The following is an 11,997-nucleotide window of genomic DNA, read 5'->3' on the forward strand; positions in this document are numbered from 1 at the left end:
AAATGGATGTATCAACTCCCCCAATCTTAGACCCCACTTATCCTCAAGCGAAGTCCGGATCGATAAATATGCCTACATGTTTAGAGATAGAGTTGTTGATAAAATAAAATACGGACATGAAGGCATCACGGTTATCTTTAGAACATCAACACATATTGACATAGAATATCTTACGCGAGAGTAACAATTCATTCACAAGGTAAAATATGTATCAAGAACTCTATTGAGAACTAACAAACTATGATTTCAGTCATGGAAGCAATTCCAATTTATCACAATGTAGGAAAGAGTCAATATAAGAGCTTGTAAAGCGAATCCACATACTCAATCATCTTATGGTCTTTCATAATTGCTAACACTCACACCGTACCTATGAGGTCAAGGTTTCAATCGGACACAAATAAATATAGGGGCTTATAGTTTGCCTCTCAACTATTTACCTCAAGGGTAATTTCAACAATCATAACTCATGATCACCCACATACGTGTGGATATATTTGTCTAGATCATTCCCCAACACATGACACTTGCCAAAATATAAAGGTTAAATAAAGGAAATAGTGAAGATCACCTCGACTCTTACATAAAGGTAAGTACTAGATAGTAAAGGTACATATAGGCCCTATGCGGAGGGAAGCATAGGTTGTCATGCGCTTTTATAGATGGATGTGCAATCCCTTAATGCAAAAGAACGTCACTTTCTATTGCCCCTTGTGATAAAGAACTTTATTATGTAGTCTGTCCCTTTTATTTCTTCCATATCACAAGTTCGTATAAATTTTATTTTTCTCACACTAAGAGATCACACATATTTAGAGAACAATTTTTATTGCTTGCACCAATGATAACTTACTTGAAGGATCTTAATCAATCCATAGGTAGGTATGGTAGACTCTCAAGGAAAAACTGGGTTAAAGGTGTCTGGATGCACAAGTAGCATATCTACTTGGTGCGGAAGTTTTGGATGATATGGGGTGGAAGCAAGAGACACATGTTGAAGGATCTATAACCATATAACTTCTATTCGGAAATAAGCAAACATAACTCATTATGTTGTCTTCCTTCTCCAATATCAACTTCTTAACATATAATATTTTAATGAGTGCTCACATTCATAAAAGATGTCCAAGGAAATATATTTATATGTGAACCTCTCTTTCTTTATTACCCCCTTCTAATTGCAAGAATGACCATTAGATTTGTTTGTCAACTCACAACCAATTTCGATCAACATACTTTTTATATGTAAAGCCATCAGTCCCCATAAGATCATTATATATACTCTTTTTCTTTTATTCTATACTTCTTTCTATTTGTATTTCTCAAGATCATAGCAAGCAAGCAAATCCCTCAACTCAAAACTACTCTTTATTATATAACTCTCGGACTTGCTTACATAGGGGGAACTATTGGGGAACTTTGCATAGGAAACTAAAATTATCCTACGCACACGAACACCTATCATGGTGATGTCCATCTATGAGAGGAGATTAGATATGCGTACCCTTGTAGATCGCTCAGCGGGAAGCGTTAAGAAACACGGTTGATGTAGTGGTACACCTTCGTGATTCAAATCACCGTCGTCCCACGATCCGTCCCTAGATCCGTTCCGATCTAGCGCCGAACGGACGACACCTCCGCGTTCAGCACACGTACAGCTCGACAATGATCTTGGCCTTCTTGATCCCGCAAGAAAGACAGAGAAGTAGATGAGTTCTCCGGTAGCATAACGGCGCTCCAGTGGTGCTGACGATCTACTCCTGCAGGGCTCTGATACGTCTCCATCGTATCTACTTTTCCAAATTCTTTTGCCCTTGTTTTGGACTCTAATTTGCATGATTTGAATGGAACTAACCTGGACTGACGCTATTTTCAGCAGAATTGCCTTGGTGTTGTTTTTGTGAAGAAATGAAAGTTCTCGGAACGTCGTGAAAATTTCTGGAAAATATGAAAAGTATCTGCGCAAAGATCGACCGGAGGGGATGGGCAAGTGGGCCACAAGCCCTGTAGGCGCCACCCCCCTGGTGGAGGCTAGCAAGCTTGTGGGGCCCACGTGGCTCTGCCGCCCCAAACTCAGCTCTATAAATTCACTTTCGTCCCAAAAAAAATAAAGAGAGAAGATTACATCGTGTTTGCGATACGGAGGCGCCACCACATCTTGTTCTTCATCTAGAGGGCAGATCTGGAGTCCGTTTTGGGCTCCGGAGAGGGGAAATCGTCGCCATCATCATCATCATCATCAACCTTCTTCCCTCTCCAATTCCATGAAGCTCTTCATCGTCCGTGAGTAATCTATTCATAGGCTCGCTGGGCGGTGATGAGTAGGATGAGATCTATCATGTAATCGAGTTAGTTTTGACGGGGATTGATCCCTAGTATCCACTATGTTCTGAGATTGATGTTGCTACTACTTTGCCATGCTTAATGCTTTTCACTAGGGCCTGAATGCCATGATTTCAGATCTGAAATTATTATGTTTTCACCAATATATGTGTGCTTTAGATCCGATCTTGCAAGTTGTAGTTACCTACTATGTGTTATGATCCGGCAACCCCGGAGTGACAATAACCGAAACCACTCCCGGTGATGACCATAGTTTGAGGAGTTCATGTGTTCACCAAGTGCTAATGCGTTGGTCCGGTTCTTTATTAAAAGGAGAAACTTAATATCCCGTAGTTTCCTTTTGGACCCCGCTGCCATGGGAGGGATGGACAATAGATGTCATGCAAGTTCTTTTCCCTAAGACCGTATGACAACACACGGAATGCATGCGTACATCACATTGACGAACGGGAGTTAGCCACATATCTCTCCGTGTTATAACTGTTGCATGATGAATATCATCCAAACAAATCACCGACCCATTGCCTACGAGTTTGTCCCATTGCTGTTGTTACTTGTTTTGCTCTGCTGCTGTTACTACTGTTGCTGCTACTGTTAGTTGTTGTTGCTATTACTTGCTACTGTTGCTACTTGCCACTGCTGTCACTACTGCTGTTCCTTGCCACTGCTGCTACTCGTTACACTGCTGCTACCTGCTACAATACTTGTTCGCACGACGTTGACGGGAAAGACTATTTCCCGTTCACGGGCAACTTCTGGCGCCATTGATACAATCGTTAGGAATAGTCTGCCGTCAACATATCGTTTCTGACACCGTTATTATCATACTACTTTGCTGTTGATACTTTGCTTGCAGATACTAATCTTTCAGGTGTGGTTGAATCTGACACATTTAGCTGCTAATACTTGAGAGTATCCTCTCACTTCGTGTCCGGCGAACCAACAAATTTGGGTCGAATACTCTACCCTCGAAAACTGCCGCGAACCCACGCGCTGGTGGGCCATTGCAAGACAATTGCTAATTGTTGAGCAACTGGGAGCAGTTCGGACTCCGTTGCCGGGGAGGCATCAAGTCTGGAACACATCAACATCATTCTTCTAGTGCCATTGCCGGGGACTGCCAACAACATTTTTCTCGCGCCGTTGCCGGGGAAGCGATTGCTATATTTTCTGAGTCACTTGGGATTTATATCTGCTGATCACTATGAAGAATCTGAAAGATCCAAAAACCAGAGTTTTGCCCTCAACTACGAGGGGAGGTAAGGAACTGCCATCTAGCTATGCATTTGATTCACCTTCAGTTATGAGTAAGTTTGCGACATCACCTCCTGCTAGAAATTTTGATATGTCGCCTGTGCTTGATGATGCTTATGATGCTATGCCTGATACTGCTAGAGATGCTATGCCTGATACTGCTAGAGATACTGCTAGAGATGCTATGCGTGATGATGCTAGAGATGCTATTTTGCCTCATGATGCTATGATTGATACTGCTAGAGATACTACTTTGCCCGATGTGCCACTAGGGGTATTCCTTGATGCTCATATTGCTAGAGTTACTGCCAATGCTCGTGATGCTTCTGAAACTGCCGATACTATTGAGATAGAACCTGCTTTGGCTCCTGCTAGATCTAGCTCTCCTAGATATGAATTGCCTGATATACCTGAGGGTTATGTTATGGAGGGAGAGATAGCTGAGGATTTTCTTGCGTGTAAGGGTGCCAATGACGCTGAGAAATTACTTCTCAAGTGGAAGGAAAAAATCTCTGAAAGCTAGGATGAAATACGACCCGAAGTTTGCCACTTCACCTATCTTTATCACCGATAAGGATTATGAATTCTCTGTCGACCCTGAGATAATCTCTCTAGTCGTATCTGATCCTTTCCACGGTTATGAGTCTGAGACGGTCGTAGCCCATCTTACCAAACTACACAATATAGCCACCCTTTTCACTAGTGAGGAGAAGATCCGCTACTACTATATCCTTAAGCTGTTTCCTTTCTCTCTAAAGGATGACGCTAAAGCCTGGTTCACTTATCTTGCTCCTGGATGTGTGAGTAGTCCCCAGGATATGGTCTATTACTTCCGTGAGAAATATTTCCCTGCCCATAAGAAGCAAGTTGCCTTGCAGGAAATATACAACTTTGCTCAACTCAAAGAAGAGAGTCTCCCACAAGCTTGGGGGAGGCTCATCCAGCTACAGAATGCTTTGCCTAATCACCCTCTTAAGAAGAACGAGATACTTGATATCTTCTATAACGGACTTACCGATGCCTCTAGAGACCACCTAGATAGTTGTGCGGGTTGTGTTTTTAGGGAACGAACTATCGAACAAGCCGAGATCCTTCTGAATAACATCTTGATCAACGATAATGCTTGGACTATTCCTGAACCACCCCCTAAGCCAACTCCTAAGAAAAGAGGTATTCTATTCCTTAGTCCCGAAGATATGCAAGAAGCCAAGAAATCTATGCAAGAGAAAGGCATTAGATCTGAAGATGTCAAAAATCTACCACCTATCGAAGAGATCCATGGTCTTGATAACCCGATACAAGTAGTAGAAGTGAATTCTCTGCGTAGGTTTGATGAGAGTGATATTCCTTTTGACAAACCTGCTAGCCTATGATTTGATGAATTTGACAACTTCGTTGCCAAACAATAGAGTTTCAATGATTATGTTAGCAGACATTTGGAACAAAGTACTCGTATGCTTAGCCATTTAAGTGCTTGTGTAGACAGAATTGTCAATGATCTGAAGCTTCTGAGTAAACATGCCTCTATGATTACTATTCAGGTAGAAATAGTAGTTAAAGCTCAGAATGACTTGCTCAATGAATTAAATGACAACTCTGTCAGAGTCATTACTAGAGGAGGCAAACTGACTCAGGAACCTTTGTATCCTAAAGTCCATCCTAAGAGAATTGATCAAGATTGTCAAGGAATTAATGCTGATACACTCAGTCATCCTAAGGAGAAGAAGAAGGATGATAGAAACCTACATGCCAGTTCACCAAACACTGTCACACCTGAAGAACCTAATGATATTTCTGCGTCTGATGCAGAAACACAATCAGGTGATGAACATGAACCTGGTGACAATATGGACAGCGATGTTCATAATAATGCTCAACCTAGCAATGATGAGGATGTGGAGATTGAACCTACGGTTAATCCTGATAACCCACAACCTAAGAGATACGATAAGAATGACTTCACTGCTAGGAAGCATGGTTGAGAAAGGGAGCCATGGGTTCAGAGACCTATGCCCTTTCCTCCTAAGCCATCCAAGAAAAAGGATGATGATGATTTTGAGCGCTTCGTTGAGATGATAAGGCCCGTCTTTCTGCAGATGCGGTTAACTGATATGCTCAAAATGTCTCCATATGCCAAGTACATGAAAGATATCGTGACCAATAAACGGAAGATACCAGATCTTAAGATCTCCACCATGCTTGCCAATTACACTATCAAAGGTGGAACTCCTAAGAAACTTGGTGATCCCGGAGTGCCCACTATACCTTGCTCCATTAAAGGAAACTACGTAAGAACTGCCTTATGTGACCTTGGAGCCGGTGCTAGTTAATATGCCGCTCTCTCTTTATCGTAGACTTGAACTGGATAAGTTGACACTCACTGAAATTTCTCTGCAAATGGTCGACAAATCAACTGCTTTCCCTACCGGCATTTGCGAGGATGTGCCTGTTGTGGTTGGTAACACCATTATCTTAACAGACTTTGTTAATTCTTGGATATTCCCGAGGACGATGCCATGGCTGTCATCCTCGGAAGACCCTTTTTAAACACTGCAGGGGCTGTGATAGATTGCAACAAAGGCAATGTCACTTTCCATGTCAACTGTAATGAGCATATAGTGCACTTTCCGAAGAAACGATATCAAGTACATTGCATCAATGATATCGAAAAGACTTCATCGATTCTTATTGGGAGCTTTGAATGCCCTATTCCTCCTGTCAAGATGAAGTATGATTTGTTTCTTGGGGAGATACATATCCCCATTGAGGTGACTTAGTGGCTATTCGAAAATTCTCCGTTCTCTTTTGCGATTCGAGAAGGTTTTGTCATGAGGGTTTGATCAACCCCATTGACGGATTTCTTTCGATGACCATGAAATGGATGAATCAAAGAGTCACATACCTCTGTTTTAAGCTTTCACTTTCTATTGCTTAGAAGAAAAATGATAGATTAGTTTAGTTTTTCCTGTTTTCTTCTTTAGCGTCCCGGAGAAAAATACCCCGAAAATAAAAGTTCTCCGATGGCCCTGAAAATCTAGTATGATTTTTTCTGGAATATTTGAAAAATACTGAGACTGAGAGCTGGTCTGGGGGCCACACTAGTGGGCCACAAGCCCTGTAGCCGCCGCCCCCCTGGTGGCGGCTACCAAGCTTGTAGGGCCCACAGGGACCCCCTCCACTCATTCCAGCTCCCATCCTCTTCGTCCACCTCTAGAAAAAATCGTTTCGCAGCTCAAACCCGTGCTCTTGCTCATTTGGCTGTGATTTTCGATCTCCTTGCTCAAAGCACCATTCTCCGAACCGTTTTGGGGAAATTACTCCTTGGTAAGTGACTCTTGCTACCTTGGTGACCTTGTTCTTTATCCTTCGCGTATTCTTGCTACCTTGGTGACCTTGTCCTTGAGCTAGAAATGTTGATTTTAGCTGGTCCCAAGTAGTTTTAGCGCATGATACGATCTCTAGGCACTAGTAGGAGTAGTTGCTACGAGTTGGGTTAATTCTTACCTACTTTTCTTTCGAAGTCTCTAAAAATTTCAGAATTTTTCAGAGCTAAAAAAGGAAAAAGATGAGGAGGTTCTTGAGAGGATCTTCAAGCCGTAACCCCAAGGAGGATGAGAAGAACCACCCCAAGTACGTGGTTCCTCGAGCCACAGAAGTTTCAGCATGCGAGTGGCCAAGTGATGAATTTTTGCACGCCGCTGGGTGATACGTCTCAAACGTATCTATAATTTTTGATGGTTTCACGCTGTTATCTTGTCTTCTTTGTATGTTTTATGTATCTTTTTATATCTTGGGACTAACTTATAAATTCAGTGCCAAGTGCCAGTTCGTGTTTTTCTGTGTTTTTGACTCTTTTCAGATCTGATTTTGGAACAGAGTCCAAACGGAAGAAAAACCCTGAAATGATTTTTTCCGGAATGGAAGAACTCCAGGGGGCTTTTGGGCCAAGCCAGGTGGTCTCCAGGGAGCCCACAAGCCCCCACTCCGCCACCAGGGGGGAGGCGGCGGTGGGCAGGCTTGTGGCCTCCCTGGCCGCCCCCTGATCTTGGTCTTGCGCCTATATATTCCCAAATATTCCGCAAAAAATCAGGGGAGCCTCGAAAATACTTTTCCACCGCCGCAAGCTTCCGTTTCCGCGAGATCTCATCTGGAGACCCTTCCTGGCACCCTGCCGGAGGGGACTTTGGAGGTGGAGGGCTTCTTCATCATCATCATCGCCGCTCCAATGACTCGTGAGTAGTTCACTTCAGACCTACGGGTCCGTAGTTAGTAGCTAGATGGCTTCTTCTCTCTCTTGGATATTCAATACAAGGTTCTCTATGATCTTCATGGAGATCTATCCTATGTAATCTTCTTTGGTGGTGTGTTTGTCGAAATCCGATGAATTGTGGACTTGTGATCAGATTATCTATGATATATATTTGAGTCTTTGCTGATTTCTTATATGCATGATTTGATATCCTTGTAAGTCTCTCCGAGTCTTGGGTTTTGTTTGACCAACTAGATCTATGATTCTTGCAATGGGAGAAGTGCTTGGTTTTGGGTTCTGCCATGTGGTGACCTTTCCCAGTGACAATAGGGGCAGCAAGGCACACATCAAGCAGTTGCCATCAAGGGTAAAAAGATGGGGTTTTTATCATTGGTTTGAGATTATCCCTCTACATCATGTCATCTTGCTTACGGCGTTACTCTGTTCTTATGTACTTAATACACTAGATGCATGCTGGATAGCGGTCGACGTGTGGAGTAATAGTAGTAGATGCAGAAAGTATCAGTCTACTTGTTTCGGACGTGATGCCTATAGAAATAATCATTGCATAGATATCGTCACGACTCTGCACAGTTCTGTCAATTGCTCGACAGTAATTTGTTCACCCACTGTCTACTTGCTTTTATGAGAGAAGCCACTAGTAAACACTACGGCCCCCGGGTCTATTCACATCCATCGGTTACAACTCCGCTTTTACTTTGCTGTGTTACTTTGTTGCTTTCAGTTCTCACTTGGCAAACAATCTATAAGGGATTGACAACCCCTTCATAGCGTTGGGTGCAAGCTTTTGTGTTTGTGCAGGATCTTGAGATACTCTTCCGCCGGATTGATACCTTGATTCTCAAACTGAGGGAAATACTTACCGTCGCTGTGCTACATCACCCATTCCACTTCGAGGGAACACCAACGCAAGGCTCCAAGGCCACGGGGGAAATCCTTTGCATACTTTCCTAGGAAGTCCCTTAAGGCGTAGCCGCAGCTGAAGGATTCCTGGTGCCGTCGACACAACTATTTCTGGCGCCGTTGCAAGGGATACACAACAGCCATCAGAAGTATTTCTGGCGCCGTTGCCGGGGAGGAGAAATCAAGATCTATCCAAGTAGGTCTCACAAACTCTTCTCTTGCATTTACTTTTGTTGACAGTTGCCTCTCGTTTTCCTCTCCCCCACTTCCCATTTGCCTTTCTCCTTTGCCTTTTTCGTTCGCCCTTTTATCTCTCGCTTTCTTTCTGTTCGCTTGTGTGCCATGTGCCCTCAATATGCTTGCATCTTTGCTTGCTGAAAATCTAGTGATATGGATCCTCATCCACTTGCTAGTCTCTTTAAGAGACCCTCTATTGTTGAATGAATTGCTAGTGAGTTGAGGACAATTGACTATTTCTATGGAGTTTTGCTTAAGATGCGTGAATCTGAAAATTGTGAGGAAGAAATTCATCAAGTGATTCACAAGGGCTCCTTGGATGAAAAGCATGATTGCAATGATTTCACTATAAATCCTATTAGTGACAATCATGCTAAAAATATGCAAAACCCTAAGCTTGGGGATGCTAGTTTTGCTATGACCACTACTTATTGCAATAATCATGATTGGGGTGATGATCTTTCTTATGATCTTGAAAATATGTTTAAACCTCATGATGAATATGATATTTGCAATAATATTGAAAGTGGGTTTGGAGAAGTCATGACTTTAGATGATAATCCCACTATTTTTGAAGAGCGTCAACTTTGCATGCATGTGGATCATGAAAAGAATATCCTATGGGATAGATACATTGTTGAATTTGAATATGATCCGACATGTAATAGCTATGACAGAGGAAAATATTGTGGTAGAAACTGTCATATTACCAAATTACCTCTCGTTATGTTGAGATTGCTCTTGTCTCTTTCTTCTTCCTTGCATATGGTAGCTATTGGTTGTCTTGACAATTTGTTTTCATATAAAATGCCTATGCATAGGAAGTATGTTGGACTTAGATGTGATTTTCACATGCTTTGGGATGCTCTCGTTGTGCTTCATTTCTTGTCTTTCGTGAGAGCATCATTAACGCCTAGCTAAGGGCGTTAAACAAAAGCGCATGTTGGGAGGCAACCCAACGAATCTATCCTTTGTCTTTCTGTTTTGTGTTTTTCACACTTTCATAATTCTGTTATGATTGTGTTTTTTGTGTTTCTTTTTGCGTTTGTGCCAAGCAAAACCGTTATGATTAGTCTTGGGGATGATCGTTTGGTCATGCTGGAAAAGACAGAAAATTTCTACTCACGAAAATAATTTTCATTTTTCTTCTGCAAGAGCGTTTGAGTTGATTCGTTTTGCTGCGATTTCTACGCAAATTCTTCAGACTGTCGTAAGTTTTCAGAATTTTGGAAGTACCAGAGTTATACGAAACATACAGATTGCTACAGACTGGTCTACTGTTAACATATTCTGTTTTTTTGTTGTGTTGGTTGCTTATTTTAATGAAACTATGGATAGTATCGGGGGGTATTAGCCATGGAAGATTGAAAGTACAGTAACCCAACATCAGCAGAAGTAGAATTTATGTTTGCTACAGTACCTAAGGAAGTGGTGGTTTGCTTTCTTGTACTAATGTTATCACGAGTTTCTGTTTAAGTTTTGTGTTGTGAAGTTTTCAAGTTTTGGGTGAAGTTCTTATGGACAAAAAGATAAAGAGTGGCAAGAGATCAAGCTTGGGGATGCCCAAGGCACCCCAAGAGATCTAAGGATGCTGTAAAAGCCTAAGCTTGGGGATGCCCCGGGAAGGCATCCCCTCTCTCGTCTTCAATCCATCGGTAACGTTACTTGGGGCTATATTTTTATTCACCACATGTTATGTGTTTTTGCTTGGAGCGTCTTGTATCGTAGGAGTCTTTTATTTTTGTTGTGTCACAATCATCCTTGCTGCACAACTAGAGTGAGAGACATGCACTCACTATGATTTTGTCGAGCTTCACTTATATCTTTTGGTAGACAATTCAGCACACATGTGCTTCACTTATATCTTTTGAGCTAGATACATTTGCTCTATGTGCTTCACTTATATATTTTAGAGCGCAGCGGTGCGTGGCTTGGTAGTTGATCTATGCTTTGAAAGTAGTCTCAAAAGGGGTAGTTATCCAAAGGGATACGAAAACTTCCACCTTCATGTGCATTGAATAGTTAGATAAGATTGATTCATCTCAATTAGTTTTGAGTTGTGGTTATGGTAATATTGAAGTCATGCTACTAAGGTGTTGTGAATCTGGAAATACTTGTGTTGAAGTTAGTGATTCCCGTAGCATGCACGTATGGTGAACCGCTATGTGATGAAGTTTGAGCATGATTAGTATATTGATTGTCATCCTTTGCGTGGCGGTCGGGATCGCGCGATGGTTTATACCTACCAACCCTTCCCCTAGGAGTATGCGTTGAATGCTTTGTTTCAATTACTAAGAAAACTTTTGCAACAAGTATATGATTTCTTCATGACTAATGTTGAGTCCATGGTTTAGATGCACTTTCACCTTCCACCATCACTATCTTCTTAGTGCCGTGCAACTCTCGCCGGTGCACAAAACCCACCATTAGCCTCCCTCAAAACAGCCACCATACCTACCTACTATGGCTTTTTCAAAGTCATTCCGAGATATATTGCCATGCAACTACCACCATGATATGTGCCACCACGTCTACATTGCCTTTGCACGGTCGTAAGATAGCTAGCATGATGTTTCCATTGATGTCTATGCCATGCTAGATCGTTGCCACGATACACTACCGAAGGCATTCCATATAGAGTCATAATTGCTCTAAGTTTTGAGTTGAAAGTGTGATGATCATCATTATTGGAGCATTGTCCCATGTGAGGAAATAAAAGTGGCGAAAGAAGCCCATAAAAAAGAGGCCAAAGAGCCCACCAAAATATAAAAAATGAGAGAAAAAGAGAGAAGGGACAATGCTACCACTTTTTCCACACTTGTGCATATTGAGCACCATGATCTTCATGATTGAGAGTCTCTCGTTTTGTCACCACCGTATAGCTAGTGGGAAATTCTCATCATATAACTTGGCTTGTATATTCCAATGATAGGCTTCCTCAAAATTGCCTTAGGTCTTCGTGAGCAAGCAAGTTGGATGCACACCCACTA

This window comes from Hordeum vulgare, chromosome 6H, assembly GCF_904849725.1.
Source record: "Hordeum vulgare subsp. vulgare chromosome 6H, MorexV3_pseudomolecules_assembly, whole genome shotgun sequence".
Lineage (NCBI taxonomy): Eukaryota > Viridiplantae > Streptophyta > Magnoliopsida > Poales > Poaceae > Hordeum > Hordeum vulgare.